Genomic DNA, 17,483 nt, shown 5'->3' with positions numbered 1-17,483 from the left:
CCCCTAGGTGCGGTCCAGGTGCGGTCTAGGCCGCACTACGGCCTATTGGTTATTTTAATACCCAAAAACATAAACGCGGAAACATAATCTTGGATCTTTAATCTCGAATCTGATTAAAAGAAAACTTAAACATGAAAGAATGATTACATACCTTGTTCCATTGAGATTTTCTGATCTAGAGACTAGGAAGAGTTTTCCGGTTGATCTCAAGAACACTCTCTAAATCCCACAGCAAACCCTAAACCGATTTTCTTGTATGTATTTTCGTATATTGTAAATCTGCTTCTCATCACGTATTTATATAGATGGAGATATAACCGAATGTGAGAGATATTAGGGATTTAGGAGATCTTGAGTCAAACCGGGAACTCAACCCACAAGATAAACATGGTAAGTGTATATCTTTATTTATTAATAAAATCGGTCCATCAACAATTTTATATAATTTCCATAATAATATAAAATTAATGATAACATTATTTATATACATTTATTAGTGGTCCCAAAATATCCAACAATCTCCCACTGGACCACGAATGCATGAATGTATATATAACTGTATAAGCGCTTTAATGAATGTTACCATAGTATTGGTACCCTTAAGCAATCTTGTCTACTAATCATACAAGTATATGATCAAAGCGGTCTTCGTTACAATTTACGCAACTAAACTCATCAATGGTCACATATACATATATAACTAACGACATAGATTAAACATGATGTGTGGTTTTAAAATCTAAATAGATTTCAAACGAGTTCCTCTTTAGATTGAAGTGAGATCAAACTTCAAATAAGTGCTACTAATAATGGAGTTAACCAAATTCTTAATTTTGTACAGAAAACATACTTGTTCTTAAACAAAACATATAGCACCATAAAACTCCCACTAAAACTAAATATCACACCAACGTGTGTAGTATGCTCATGAAAGACCTAGGGAGGTAATCCCTTTATGAGCGGATCCGCTTTCATGGAGTTTGTTCATATGTGCTATATATATATATATATATATATATATATATATATATATATATATATCCATTTTGCACTATTGTGTTAACAGAAGAAAACTTGATGTCAATATGATTTGACTTAATCGAACTTCTGTTGTTGGAATATAACATTGTTGACTTATTATCACAACTTTAGTGGTCTTTCAATACCAATAATGTGTAGCCTCGTGATAAATTTCTGCAACCATATTCCACGCTACAAATTATGTTGCCATTATGGAAGAAGCTACCGAAGTCTATTCCATGAAATGGCTCATCATGCTAAAATGTAAAAGTATCCCGATATGGATCGGAAACCATTTTGGCATCTAATAAATCAGATTCTTAATAAAAAATGATCTCCAAAATATCTGATTTCCTATAGTTGAGCATATAGCCTTTTTTTTATATATAGATATCTCGAAATCCATTTGGTTGCTTTCTTATGATCCAAACTTGGGTTGCGTAGATATTTGCCCAAAACCAAAAAGATAAATTTACTCCCACTTAATCTGTGGTACACAAAACCATCTACTGTATTTTCCTCAAAACCAAAAGAGATAATAAATTGATGAAAAATGTGGTACCACGCATAGGATATCCAAAGTTGAGGTTGTTGAGTTTGTGTATTCAGAATAGGAGATTGAATAACATTGTCAATCACTAATTCATAATCTGCATACTATCAAAAGCAATAATAGGAATCAAGATTGATTCCTTCTTAAGGACAATGTTTTAACCTTGTTTCTCCCCCAAACTCAACACCCTCAAAGAATGTTGCTCTATCCAAAATGCAAGGTCAATATCCATGCGATTGAGAACTAACATGATGCCCTCATTCCATTCCTTAAAGTTAATCTCATTGATTACATGAATCATAAATGTATTCAATGTTAGCAGATATAATACTATAATTCAAACATGAGCAAATCTATTTTTATGTTCATTAATCCATAAACCGTAATCAATAAATTCAATTTATGACATCTTTACAAGTTATCGACACAACATTAATATCAAGTCTTTGGACAGTAATACTAACTTGCAAGAGATATCCTTGTTTTAGAGATACACATTGACAATAAATCATGTCAATTAACAAGCGCCTATTTGGATTGACTTATTAATCACATGGACCCAAAAAATCGTCACATGTTTATCACCACATATATGTTTATTCGGCCAAATATCAGTCTACCTTTGGGTAGGCTAATACCCGCATTAATAAACACATAAACTATAAATTTTTATAATAAGAATTGACAATATATCATGTCAATTAATAAGCCCCTCTTTGGATTGACTTATTAATGACATGTAACCTAAAAATTGTCGCATATTTATCATCAAACACGTGTTTATCCGGCCAAATATTAATTTACCTTTGGGTCGATTAATATCCGCATTAATAAACACAAACCATAAAATTTAAGTTCTTTGTAAATTAATTTTCACAAAAGAGATCACTTTGGCGATATATTGTGTCAATCAATTTACTCTGAAAATAAATAAACATGTCATAATTTTAGTTTATTGATAACCTGAAATATTTGTCAAAGTGTGACATTGTGTATAAGGTATACCTTTAAATGGAACACAATTCACATAAGCAACATCGTATAACCAAAATTGATTAAAATAATAGAGGTTACTTTGGTAACAATATTATTGCAATCACTAACAAAAAAATGATGTTCATAAGCCAAAAGGTTCAAGTATTCCATAAAAATATATGGTTTCCTTTTATGAAACCATATATTTTAATGTATATTAATTTTCACATATTATTACCAAAGTAATCTATCACCTGATAGAAATTGATCAGGTCCAGCCATTTCTTTAAACACCCCAAAACTCTTTAGATAAATTATTTTATCTCTTCAAATGTTATTTTTAAGAAAAAAAAATACCATGTAGAGAAATTACTCCAATAAGCCTCATAAAACGCCAAAAATGGGGTTTAAGTGCATGAGATATAGCTACTTATATATATATATATATATATATATATATATATATATATATATATATATATATATATATATATATATATATATATATATCAATTCTCAAATCTCTTCCAGGCTTTTAACACATATAATAATAAAAAGAAAAAAAAATCAATCTTTACAAAACAGCAAGAGATTTGTTTAAGAGATAAAACGAATATGATAAAAGTCTTTTCCACACATAAATTTAGTGGTACTAAAATTACTGATTTCGTAACTTTTGTCAATATCATAATTACAAATACAACACATGAATAATCTTAAGTAAACTATAGTTTATTTGTTTCCAAACCATGTGTTATTATATTTTATTATGATAATAATATATCATATTATGAGAACACACAGTAAAAGAAAAGTTTTCATGCTAATATTGCCAAAACCAAAACATAAAATACGTCAAGCTATATCCCATGATTGCTAAATCACTAATGTTCGTGATATATACACATAAAGAAATACATACAAATCACCATATCATGCCGTCTGATTTTAAGAAAGAAAATGTCGGCAGGATCGAGAAGAGTAAAATAACATATATCTTAAAGGTATGTTTTAGTTCGAAAATCAAAAGAACTAAAACCAATCCAAGTTTCTGATAAAAGATTCGAGTTGGCTCTGATACCAATTGTTGGTTATTTTAATACCCAAAAACATAAATGCGGAAACATAATCTTGGATCTTTAATCTCGAATCTGATTAAAAGAAAACTTAAACATGAAAGAATGATTACATACCTTGTTCCATTGAGATTTTCTGATCTAGAGACTAGGAAGAGTTTTCCGGTTGATCTCAAGAACACTCTCTAAATCCCACAGCAAACCCTAAACCGATTTTCTTGTATGTATTTTTGTATATTGTAAGTCTGCTTCTCATCACGTATTTATATAGATGGAGATATAACCGAATGTGAGAGATATTAGGGATTTAGGAGATCTTGAGTCAAACCGGGAACTCAACCCACAAGATAAACATGGTAAGTGTATATCTTTATTTATTAATAAAATCGGTCCATCAACAATTTTATATAATTTCCATAATAATATAAAATTAATGATAACATTATTTATATACATTTATTAGTGGTCCCAAAATATCCAACACGGCCTTCCAGGGAGCGTTTCCTTCTTCATTTCTATTGGTCCGTGGTTTACCGTTTTTAAACTGTCATTTTTCAAAAAAATATTTTTTTTACCAATACTATAAATACTTTATCAACTTAACCAAAAAAACTCATCAATATTTTATGTTTTTTACCATCTTTCTTTTCAAACCCACAAAAAATGTCATCCTCCAAAAATCCAACCAACGAAAAAACACTCACTAGAAAACTCACAACTCCAAGACCTTCACTCGATCAACCGGTTTATTCACCTCATTTATACCACTACGGGGGTATGATTCCCTATTTTCCACAACTTATCCAACAACCACGTCCTACACAACCATTTCCACAAACACAGCCACAATTTGACCAAGATTTTGATCCTTTTAATTTTGGTTCCCAACCAGAGTTTGTTCCACAAATACAATCACAACCACAAACACCCATTTCCGAATCTAAACCATAATTTGTTCCACAAACTCAACTCTCTCAACCAAGAAATAAAAGAAAAGAGAAGGCGGAAGCTAAAGCGTGGTCACCTCAAGAAGAATTAGTATTAGCACACAATCATGGATTTAGGTTTCAGGGGACGCGAAGACGGGAGGGAACCAAAAACATGATCGTTTTTAGATGCGCGTTAGAGCTCGATTCCACAAAGGAATGAACCTTGAACCATATCGTACTAAACATCAGGTGTACTCAAAATGGGGAAAGATGAACAACGACGTGATGTTGTTTAACTATTTATACAACAACATGAAACGGCAATGGAAAAGCGGCGAAAGTGACGAAGTGGTTTTGGAGAAAGCTTTTAACATTTATCAAAAAGAGCAAAAGAAGACTTTCAAGTTTTTTTGAAGTTTGGAATCTACTCAAAAGCAACAAAAAATGGCAAAAACTGAAAACAAGCGACGAGCACATCGATAGCGGATCAAAACGGTCAAGAACTTCCGAATCCGAACATACTTCATCGGATGCTCGTGTTGGTTTCGACCTCAACGAAGATGAACCCGTTCAAGTGCCACCACCCTCCCGACCAATGGGAAGGGACAAAACAAAAAACAAAGGCAATGGCAAAGCGTCGGAATCGGATGACTTGAAAGAAATGGGGGAGAATATGCAAGGCATAAAAGATAGAATAGATAAATTTTTGCAACTTGCTTCGGATAGAGAGAGTCGGAAACAAAGGCACAACGACCTGAGAGTGTTATCGATGGACACGTCGAATTTGACCGGGGATGCGCTTCAAGTCGTTTTGCAAATGAAGGAAGACGTGAAAAAACGTTACGCTAATCGTGGTTAATTTGTAGTTGTTTTCCATGTTTTTAATTATTTGATGTGTGTTTTTTTTTTTTTTTTTAAGTTGTAAGTTTAAGCTTTATAGTTTTTTATTTTCTAATTTCCTAGAATTTTTTTTAAGTAATGTAATGGTTTTTATTTTTAATTAATGAAATATTTTGTTTTTATTTAAAACTAAAAATTTTATTTATTTAAAAATAAAAATAATTTAAAGGAGTGTGGCACCACTCCTTGGGTGTGGTATCAGACCACACTTTTGTGGTAATAGGTAAGGTGGCGCCTACGTGTCACTGCGGTTTCATGAAGAAGCGCGACACCACTCCCTCTAACCTAATAAACTTATCAAGAAAGAATATAAACTCATATATATATAGACCATAGCACTCTCTGTCTCTACATTTGGCCAATTATATGGAGATAAAATTGATGGCATTGTCGTCAATATTTGACCACTACTAGCTCAAACAAACTTCGATTGAATCAATGGAGGTGAGAATGAGAGAATTATATTGGGTTGTTTACCGATAATTTATCTTTCATGTAAATTTGGATGTTAAATAGGAGTGAAATGGGTAGGTTTTGTCAAACCATTCATAATTGGATTAATTTTCAAATAAGAGACGTAATCAACAATTGGGCTATCCTTGAACAGATAGCATAGTAAATTTCTGTCATTACTTTTTTTTTTTTAAACAATAAATTTTAGTCAAAATAATATCAAAGTGTTTTTACATCAAGATGAAAAACAAACGGGCACAAACCCGCCGTTAAACTTTTCTAAAAATGGTGTTTATTTAACGGATTTGCTATGTTTTATCATTTACTACAAAAGTGATACCTAGGCAATGAGCAGTTGATTATACCCCAATATTTAATTTATCACATGCATCTTAATTATCTTTAGTATCGTATCAAGGTTGGAGAGAACGTTATATAACAAAACCAAACAATAATCCTGAATGTTTTTTTTTTTTTTTTTTTTTTTTTTTTTTTTTTTTTTTTTTTTTGACACTTATCGATCATTTATAAGTTTTGACACTTGTCATTTTGTAATATTTTTAAAATAAATAATATCCACATGTCATTTTATTGATTTTTTCAAATTTTAAAATTAAAAAGTCACATAATACTTATACTTATATATGTAAAATATTTATTGTAATAAATGTGACAGTAAATTGCAATAAATATGTTTCTTCCTTCCTTATTATTTCTAAATTTTATTTTAAAAAATATTTAATATTACACTTTAATATTTAATATTTTTTAATCAACTCATGTAATACACGGGTTTAACACATAGTTAATAATTCAAATATCTTTTACTGTCCAACAAAAACTCCAAACTCAAGTCTAAGAAACTAATAAACTTTATTTTATGTTTTATTATACTATTGCAATGAATTAAAAACAAATTAATTATTGATTACCATTTTACGAAGTTAACTCTTTTTCTTATCTTGTTAAAACGAAGTGCTTGAGTCGTCTAGTCACTAGTGGTCTATAGGTAAAATCGGTTGTGTTCCTAATTCCTATTACTGCGTAAACTGCAGAATGGGCTTCAGATGAATCAAACCATCTACACATCCTTCGCCATTTTCATGTCAGCAACAAGTCCTTTGCCACCGATATTTTTGTTAGATTTGCGGGATGTAATAGCACTTTGGAATTTTGAGAATCATGAAACACGTTCAAATTGAAATGTTTCGGTGGTACTCCCGAAATCAAGAGTCGGATAAGACTCAAAATGAAAAACTAGAACATATTAGAAGATTGTTATGAATTTCGTAAGTACCAGAAAATTGACCAAAATTTGGTTAAGTACATCTCTTGTCTGAAAATTGTCACAAGACAGCTTGATCAGGGGCTCTGCCTCTTAGACCCCGCTCCAAGGGGCGCGGCCCCCGGACCCCCGTTCGTTCAGGGGTTCGCCCCTAAATGACAATCTACTTTGTATCTTGAACAAAGTCAAACAAGTATACACTCCGCACCTTCCGTACGTGTTTAATGGTTATGAATTTTATATTTGGTCATCAATATAATCCATTACACTTAAATACATATTAGTAATACAAATTACCAACAAACCTCTCCCATTTAAGTGTAAAAAGCAAAACATAACAACAAAAAATTGATGTATAAATGAAATATCGTGACGATTGAATTTCACATTAGTATATTATTTATTCCAATAGCTAAATTGATATATTCTTCAGTTAAAAGTAAAATCCTTTTAGGTTGCCCTCATAACCAGTAACCAAAGAGAATGACCTTTGGAGAGAGAGAGACTTATTTGTTAATTTATTATGTAATTAATAAATTGAAATAAATAATTTATTAATATATTATATGATTAATATATTAATTTGAAATAGTTGAACAAAATACAATTTCTAGAACCTACTAGGCATGACCGGTTTTGGCTAGGCATTTTAGGGTTTTTAGATTAACCCTGTTAGATAAGAAATGACTTGGATAATTACTAATTTGAAATGTATTATTATATTGTTTAAATTAGGGTTTCAAGGGTTCCTTATCAGCTATAAATAGGACCCCTAGGGTACCTATTTTCCATCTACTCCCTTGCACAAGCTAATAGCCGAAATTTACTCTCACTCTCCTCTTTCCTCAAGTCTTCTAGTTACAATGCTTTTTTGGTACAAGCTATTAGAAGCATTCAAGTTTTTGGTGCTTGCTTTTTCCAAGGAACTTCAAGAGGATTTGGTGTGATTATTTATTATAATAACCAAAATGTATGTAACCCTAATCTTTGTGTGAATTTCAATTTTCATAGCTTTCCTTAGGATTTCCAGATATTCATAGTCTATTGCCTTCAATAGAGAAAACATAGATCCTTTTTAGGTTACATTTGAACTTAAGGGTTTAAGTGTTTTTACGCTCATATGTAATTTTATAACCTAACAAACCCAATCGTGGTATCAGAGCCTTAGTTTTCTATTTGATTGAGCATAATAGCGAATGGATCAAAATTAGGGTTTATTGAAATTAAAACCTAATGGCTTGAATTTTCGCAAAAGGCTAGGGTTCTTGAAACCCTAGCGTCCACTCCTTATTTTCGTAAATTGATAGGTATCCCTTAGGGTTTCTACTTTCCTTAATTACAATTTTAAATGCCTCAAAATTTGGATAATTAAAAACCTAGCAACCCTAAACCCTTATTTTTGAAATTTAGAAGGGTTCTTGGGAGTAGGATTAAATTTGAATTATTTTATTAATTGTTTAATTGAAGATAATTATTTAATCCCTAATATTTTAAATTTGAATTATTTTATTAATTGTTTAATTGAAAATAACTATTTAACTCCTTAATGATTTAAATTAATTAATTGGTTAATTAACGGATAATTGGGAAATCATTATTTGGTTAAAATTAACTAATTAATTGTTAATTTCAAAAATTAATTTTAGACCTAGTATTTTGAAAAAGTTTTAAAATACACCTTATACTATGTAATATTAAATGTTTAATACTACATGTATAAGAAAAAAGTCAGTCAAATCAATAGTAGGTCTCATTCACGAAACCATACTCTAAGAGGGGTATAAGGAAATGACCTATAAAATGACTGTTGAATAGGTGTCCACTCTCACCTACCATTCCCTTATATGGTGGAGGTTCGTTAGCCGAACGAGTTTGTGTAACATCCGGAATTTCGGGTATGATAGTTCGTGTTTCAATTTTGAAGATTTTGGAGGGGCTCGACAAGTCGAAGGTCTGACTCGCCGAGTCACGTCGAGTGATCACGGGGATTTAATGAGCGGACTCGACGAGTCCAAGAATGGACTCGCCGAGTAGGTACTGGGCGGAGAAAACCCTAAGTTCTGGGGTTGGAGCCTATTTAAAGGAACTTATGACCTTGGATGCGCCTCATATCTCCTGTGAGAAACCCTAAATCGCCATTGGAGCCATTGGAGAGTTCTTATGATGAAATCAAGTATTTTGGTGGGTTTTATGGAAGGAAAAGAGCATGATTCAAGCAAGGAACGAGATGGGGGCTGTGGATCTAGCATTTCTTCACATGGGACTGCTGTATGAGGTAAAAGCTTGCACCTTTCTTATTATTTTGCTTAGATCTTGTAGATATGGAAGATTAGGGTTTCTTCCACCATTGTTGGGACTTTGTATGCATAAGGTCTCTCATGAGGCCTAGACTTCAGATCTGGACCTTGTGAGGTCCAGAGAGTCCAAAGATTATAGCTTTAGTTAACCATAGAAGAGTTATTGTGGTTAATCATCCTTGTTAGAGTTATATTGGCATTATGAGCTTTATATGCCATGTTTAAACGTAAAGCTTGCAGCTTTACGTGACAATCGACCCTCGGGATAGTAGATCTAATGTTTGGGGTGATGGATCTGCCTTAAATCGTCTGAATGAACATTTGGTCTGAATGAACTCGCCGAGTCGATGGGCCGACTCGACGAGTTGGTTAGGGTTTGTCTCGAGGAACCGAATCGGGCGATAGCTCGACGAGTTGGGGGTCAACTCGACGAGCTGAGCTGGACTGTCACGAGATTTCTGAGGAAAGTAAGTGGACTCGACGAGTCACAAGGGTGCACTCGGCGAGTCGGGTCAAACATGGACTGTTGACTCGAGTTTGACTTCTGTTGACTTTGGGGCTTTGATCAACATAAGTAGTAGAGACCATGGAGGGGTAAAATGGTCTTTTATCCACTTCAAAGAGTTAAAGAGAGGAAGAATAGCCTTCGGTCATTAGAGTTGTGATTAGAGTATCACTTAGAGATATTCATCCCTTGTGTTAGGTGGAGGCTAGTTCGAGATTCGGGAGCGGGGTCTTTACTTGCTGCTGGTCAGGTGAGTCTTCTCACTATACATTACCTAGAGTGGTATCTATGTGTAGACCGGAGGGTCTTGTGTGCTATGTGTATGTATGAGATTATGTGCATTGTGATATATGTATGCTATGTGTTGTATAGACCGGACCGGAGGGTCCAACGATATAGACCGGACCGAAGGGTCCAACGATATAGATCGGACCGAAGGGTCCAACGATATATGTCGGACCGAAGGGTCCAACGATACAGACCGGACCGAAGGGTCCAACGAGCTATGACCGGACCAGAGGGTCCAACGAGCTACGGGACTGGAGGGTTCCGCTGAGACACATCGACCGGAGGATCGTACTGTAGCCTCGAGTGGCGTATGTGTTGTATGTGGTATTTTGGGGAACTCACTAAGCTTCGTGCTTACCGTGTTATGTGTTATGTGTTTCAGGTATCTCAGAGGATCGCGGGAAGGCACCGGTTTGATTGTACACACCAGAGAAAGAGTCATGTTTTGAGGATCCTGGCTTATTAATGGAGTTGTGTTTTGTAATTTGAATAAACGAGATTTCTATACAATATGTTACGAAAAGTATGCGATTTTAAAATGAAAATTTTGTTTGAAAAATTACGGTGTTACAGTTTGATAGGACATAACCTCTAAAAATATGATGTTATAAAGTAACAGAACCCACTTTAAAAATCTCACTCTAATTACTTTAGAAAAAATGTAAGTGTATGTTAATCCATAAAAATGCACATCACTCTATATAAGTCGTTAGTAGAGCATGTGCGGTTTATCAGCACACTAATTCGGGACTATAAAGTTGAGTGATGGACAAATCAAAAATTATCATTGTTGATGGAGCGTATGTGGTTTACCAACACATCAATTTGAGATGATAAATAACCTCATGGTTGTCTAGCGGGTTTGCATGGTTATTCACATCTTATTTGTGATCCTCGACATCGTAGTCACAAATTAAAGAGCATAATCTGATATTAAACATGTCATTGATAAGATTCAATGAATCTCAATTGATCTAGGAAATTCATATTAGATTGAAATTGATAAATTTGTATTACCTACCTTGATAAATTTGTAATTAGATTACGGCATCCCTTTTCATTATTGTGAATTGTATTTTGCATCCTAGCCTTGAATATTCATTTTAGGTTAAAATATTAAGGATTTATATTACTAACTAAAAACTATATCTCTTTATAGATGTCTGGAACCGGTGAACTCACTACTCTCAAACTACCACTCCCCAATTGAACTTCACTCTTCTCTCAATTTTGTTAAAGAAGAAGTTAATTGGTCCTAACGACAAGGTCTGGATGCATAACCTGAAGATGAATCATAGGTACGAAAACTAGGAATACGTTCTCGAAAATCCTCTCCTAATCGATCATTCTACTGCTACTCCGGAGGCAATTTCTTCCTGCAACAAACACTCCGATGACGCCACTAAGGTCGCTTGAATCATGGTGGCCACTATGGCACCTGAGTTCAAAAAGGTTCTATGAGGACTATTGGCCTTATGTAATGTGTATTGATCTTGCTGAAACGTTTCACAACAAAGCAAGACAAGAACGCTATGAAGTGGTCAAGTCTCTTATGGCGTGCAAGCTTAAGGAAGGAGAATCTGTCTGTGCTCACGTATAGAGAATGCATAGATATGTGGAAAAACTGGAAAGGATCAATGTGTCATTTGACAAGGAGTTGTCTATTGACATGGTCCTTAAATCTTTGCCTCCTAGTTATGATCAGTTTGTTCTAACTTATCATCTGAACAATACAGAGACGACATCGACCCAGCTCCACAACTTGTTAAAAATTGTGGAGTCGGGGATGAAGAAAAATCATGCTCCTTCTGCAACGAGTGCTCATGTACTGCCCATTGGATCTAGAAAAGGGAAATGGGATGGCTCATTCCTAATCCAACCGGAAAGGGAATGCCCATACTAGAGGGTTTAGTAGTGGATCCAAGACAAAACCTAACTTTGATGTCCCTGTGATCAGTGATCCCAAAAAGGCCACTTGTTTCCATTGTGGAGAAAAGGGTCATTGGAGAAGAAGTTGCCCCAAATATTTGCAGGACTTGAAAGATGGAAAGATCAAGGTGTCCTCTTCAGGTATTTACACTATTCAAGTTAATAACACACAACTTTTTTATTCGTGGGTCCTTAACACAGGATGTGGTTTCCATATTTGTTCTGATTTGTAAGGGCTAAGAGAAAGTGTGGAAGTGGAGCATGGAAGGTTGAACCTGATCATGGGGAATAGGAGATCTTCACCTGTTACCAAGATTGGGAATTATGAACTTATGCTCGGTAGTGGTGTTAGGGTTAATTTGTTGAATTGTGGTTATTCGTCAGATATGACGCGAAAAATTATTTCATTTCATGCATTGTTCAGAACAGGTTTTAGATATTCATTTGATAATGATATTGGATCTATTTCTGCTTATCATAATGGTGTTTTATGTTTAAAGCTTTACCTTGTAATGGTGTGTATGAAACTGTGACTTGTGTTGATAACCTAGGCAATGTGTGTCTCATATTGATTCATCTAATGGTATAGACAAGGCATGCTTGTGGCATTGTCGTCTTGGGCACATAAACAAAAAATGCATTGCCCAACTCCAAAAGGATGGAGTGTTGGAATCGTTTGATCTAAAAACAGACGATGAATGCGAATCTTGTCTGTTGGCAAGATGACAAAATCACCTTTCACTGGAACATGTGAAAGAGGTAAGGGATTATTGGACCTCATCCATACAGATGTGTGTGGAACATTCATATATATCACAAAGGATGCTAATTGATATTATGTGACATTTACGGATGATTATAGCATATATGGTTATATCTACTTAATCAAACATAAACCGGAAACCTTTGAAAAGTCCAAAGAGTTTAACATGAAGTAGAGAATCAATTGGGCCATGAAGATAAAGATGCTCAGATCTGACAGAGGTGGTGAGTATCTTAGTATCGAGTTCCACGACTATTGATCGGTATATTTTACATCACGCTTAATATACTATAATTTATGTAAAATAACCGATTTTATCTAAGAATGGTGCTACTTTGACATGTATTTGAATTATGTTTGTAGGTGGTAAATATGATGAAAATGGTACAAAAAGATGCAAAAAGAAGTTCAAGGAATTACACGAAGAGAAATCAAGATTGAAAACAAAAGAATTGAAGATGTTCGGGTTTGGAAAGACGAGAAAACAAAATAAAAAAATAAAAAATTGTATTTTTAAAATAATTATAATTTAATTAAAATGATTCATTTAGGAAATAATAATTTTATTATTTTCTAAATAATTTAATTTAATTAAATGTATTTTTAATAAAATCAAAATAATATATAAAAATCATGTTTTTAAAAATAAAAATAAAAAGAATTTAAATTAATTAATGAGGTTTAATTAAAATAAATTAGTGGGAAATAATTAATTATTTTCTAATTAATTTATAGTAATTAAATTGAATTTATTTAATTTAAAAAAAATGAAAAAGAAAAGAAAAGGCCCAAGCCAAGCCAAGCCAAGCCAAGCCAAGCCGAAGCCGAGCTCAGCCGGAGCCAGCCGAGCCAATCTAAAAGCTTAATATTCCTAGATCCAAATAATTCCATCTTTTTAATTCTTTTGAATTCTTTTTCATAAGATTTAGATTGGATCTTAGATCCAATCTAAAAGCTTAATATTCCTAGCTTTATTTCATTCTTTTTGATATTTAATTTTCCAAAAATTCACTATAAATACCACCTCAAAATCACCATTTCAACCACACCTCTTACATTCTTACACACTCTCTTACACACTCATACACTCTTACATACTTCATATACCTCTTATACCAACCTATTTTCATACCACCACTTTCTTTAGGAAATTTCTATATTTTTTTGGAAGAATTTTAGTCTTCCAAATTCTTTTCTTTTTCCAAAGAATTCAAGCCATCAAAGATTCAAGACTTTTCAAGATTCAAAATCAAGACATCAAGAATTCAAGAATACAAATATGAGTTTGTATAAGTCTACAATGTGCGGCTAAATCCTCTCGTGATCGCAACCGGGAGTAGGTTTTAATTCTTACTTATTGTATTATTTTTGGGTGTGAACATTTGAATTTGTTGAATATTATTTGTGGATTTTGTTTATGTTTTTAACATTATAAAATCGTTACACTTATTTTATTCATTTATCAATTAATTATTCCAAGTTTAAAATAATTTTAAGTGATCTCCCCACCGTGCCAAATCATCCAATAGCGGTGTGTAGGACGGAGGGTGCGGTTACACTTATTTTCTATTTTGGACTTAGACTTTAATTGAATCGACTATGAAAAATTAATAACACTCATTTCTAATTCATATAATTATTAATTCTGAAACCGGAAGCGATCATTTTTTTTAATTGAATTAAAATCATATATTTTTTGTTTGTCATCATATTTATAAATCTCAAATTAATCATTATTTCTTTATCGTTAAATCAAAATAGTAACTAAACTATTAACCATAAGCTCCTCTGGATCCGACCCTTACTTACCACTCGCTAGATTAGTGGAAATAAGGTTTATTTTTGACGCGACAACGACCGCTCGTCAACTATCTTAAGGAATGTGGAATTGTTTCACAACTGACTCCTCCCAAAACACTACAACTGAACGGTGTGGCTGAGAGGCGTAATCGAGCCTTACAAGATATGGTTTGTTCCATGATGAGTCGATCTTCTCTTCCTATTCATTTTTTGGGGTATGCCTTAGAGACTGTCGTCCATATCGTGAATCTTGTTCCAACAAAGAAGTATGCCAAAAAACCTCATGAGATTTGGACAGGGAAAACTTCCTAGCTCGCATATATCAAGGTTTGGGGTTGTAAAGTGCTCGTAAGAAAAGAGACTCACAACAAACTTGAACCCAGAGCCGAGAAGTGTTATTTTATTGGCTACCCACAGAAGTTGAAACATCCCAAAAATCCAAGGTAAAAGTTTAATTTTTAAAACCAAGTCAAAACCATAATTATTTACAAAGCATTGTTCCAAAAGTGTGAATCATAAATCAGAGTATCCTAAAATCCAATATCATAAAATCTGAAGGATGTGCACGTTCACGCCTTCACCTTGTTACGATCATCTGAAGTACCTGAAATAATAAACTGAAACTGTAAGCCAAAGCTTAGTGAGTTCCCCCAAAGTACCACCACATAAACATATAACCAAATAGATAATTGGTCCACAACCTCACCCTTGGCCCACAACCATCCGGTTAGAATGCCCCGGCCCACAACCTCTCAGTTGGATTGCCTAATACATGTTGGTGTTGAATTAGGTGTCTAAGCCATTAACTAAATTATTATAAACTCAAATTATTAGCAAAGTCCTTTTGGGTTGCCCTCAAACCTAGTAAGAGACTAGAAAGCTATTTGGAAAGAGAGACTGATTTATTAATTTTTTATATGATTAATAAATTAATTAGAAATCAAAATAAATAATTTATTAATATGTTTTGAGAAAAATATATTAATTCAAAATTATATTTTTTTATTATAAATTAATCAGAAATTAATTGGAATTAATTTTGGGATTAACTAGAATAATTAAAAGTGGAAGGACTACAGGTGATAATGTTCAAAAGATTGAGCATTGGCCAATGCTAGAACCTCCCTACAGGTTGGACGAATTCTAAGGGGTTCTGGAAGGTTTCTACAGCTTTTCTTAGGCTCTAAGGAAACATTGGGGTAAAGAAATGGGATAAGGCTTATCCAAGGAAACATACCTTATCCAATCCCCTTCTAGTCACCTATATAAAGGGTCCTAAATCCTCATATTTTTAGCACTCATTCTAAGGAACCCTAGAGTCGAAAATCATCTCTCATCTCCTCTCTCTTCAATAGCCTTCAACTTCTAGTGTTTGGGTGTGAGCCATCAAAGGCATGAGATTTCTGGTGATGGCTTTATGAATTTCTACAAAGAAGGAATTCAAGTTTATTTACAACAATAAACTAAAAGGTATGTTATTCTAATAACCTTTCTCAAATTTTGAAAATAGCAATCTACTTTAGGGTTCTTGAATTCAAATTGTTGTTTGTAAATCATAGTGAGAACATAGATCCTTTAGGGTGTATGCAAACTTAGGGTTTTATTTTTGCCACCTAAAAATATGTTTGTGTTATGTATAAAACTCATCGGTGGTATCAGAGTGTATGTTCTCTGTAGAGGTGAGCGCGGTGTGGTTCAGTGCAGTTATTGGCCAAAAGCTAACCACTAACTGAAATTGCAGTTAATCCATTTTCAAAATCGCTTGGTTCGGTTATTTTTACGGTGCGGCTAGGCGGTTATTTTTGTGGTGCGGTTTTGTTTTTTTATGTTTCGGTTATTAACCGCATGGATTTGGTGTGGTTATTTTGTGTGGTTTTTAACCGCGGTTTAGAGTTCAAACGGTTTTAAGATTTCAAACATATTACTTGTAATAATAAAAAATCATAAGGTATAAGACAATTAACTTAAATTACAAATAACTAATATCTTAAAAACATCAAATCACTAGTAATTAACAATAAACATCTTAAAATTGTCAAATTTCACAATTTTCCAAAGTTAAACATAACAAAATATCAACACTTTTGTCTTCTAGAATTTTATCATTCTTTCATCTATGAAACTTGTCTTAATTTAAATATTTAATATATTAATGATTAATAAAAAAAATTGTATATAATATATGTGGTGCGGTGCGGTTTTTTTGCGGTTTTTAAAAACTAATAACCGCACCGCACCACAAATTTGCGGTTTTTGAAAAACAGAAAACCTCACCATCGGTCTTTATTGCGGTTGCGGTTTATGTAGGTTTTACGGTTAATTTTAGTTGTGGTGCGGTTTTTGCTCACTCCTAGTTCTTTGTGATCTTGCACAAAGTTGAATAAGATAAAAAAAACCCTTCTTGAAGGTTTTCGATTTGCGCAAGGGTTTAGAAACCCTAGCCTCATTCTTTGATTTTCGAAAATTGCTAGGGTTTCATTGTTTTGATAATTACTAGTTTTAAATGTCTTAAAATTGGATAATTATAAATTTTGTAAATCCCAAACCCTAATTTCTAAATTAGAGGGTATTGGATTAGGGTTAAAATTTATTTGATTAATTAATTAATAGTAAATAAATTGTTTAATCCTTATTGGTGTAATTTAAATTGAATTAATTTTATTAATCTTGAAATCTATAAATTAAACCTAGTATTTTGAAAAGTTTTAAA

Source organism: Lactuca virosa, chromosome 3 (genome assembly GCF_052849685.1).
Source record: "Lactuca virosa cultivar CGN04683 chromosome 3, Lactuca_virosa_CGN04683_v6, whole genome shotgun sequence".
Taxonomy (NCBI): Eukaryota; Viridiplantae; Streptophyta; class Magnoliopsida; order Asterales; family Asteraceae; genus Lactuca; species Lactuca virosa.
Note: the sequence above shows the minus strand (reverse complement) of the source record.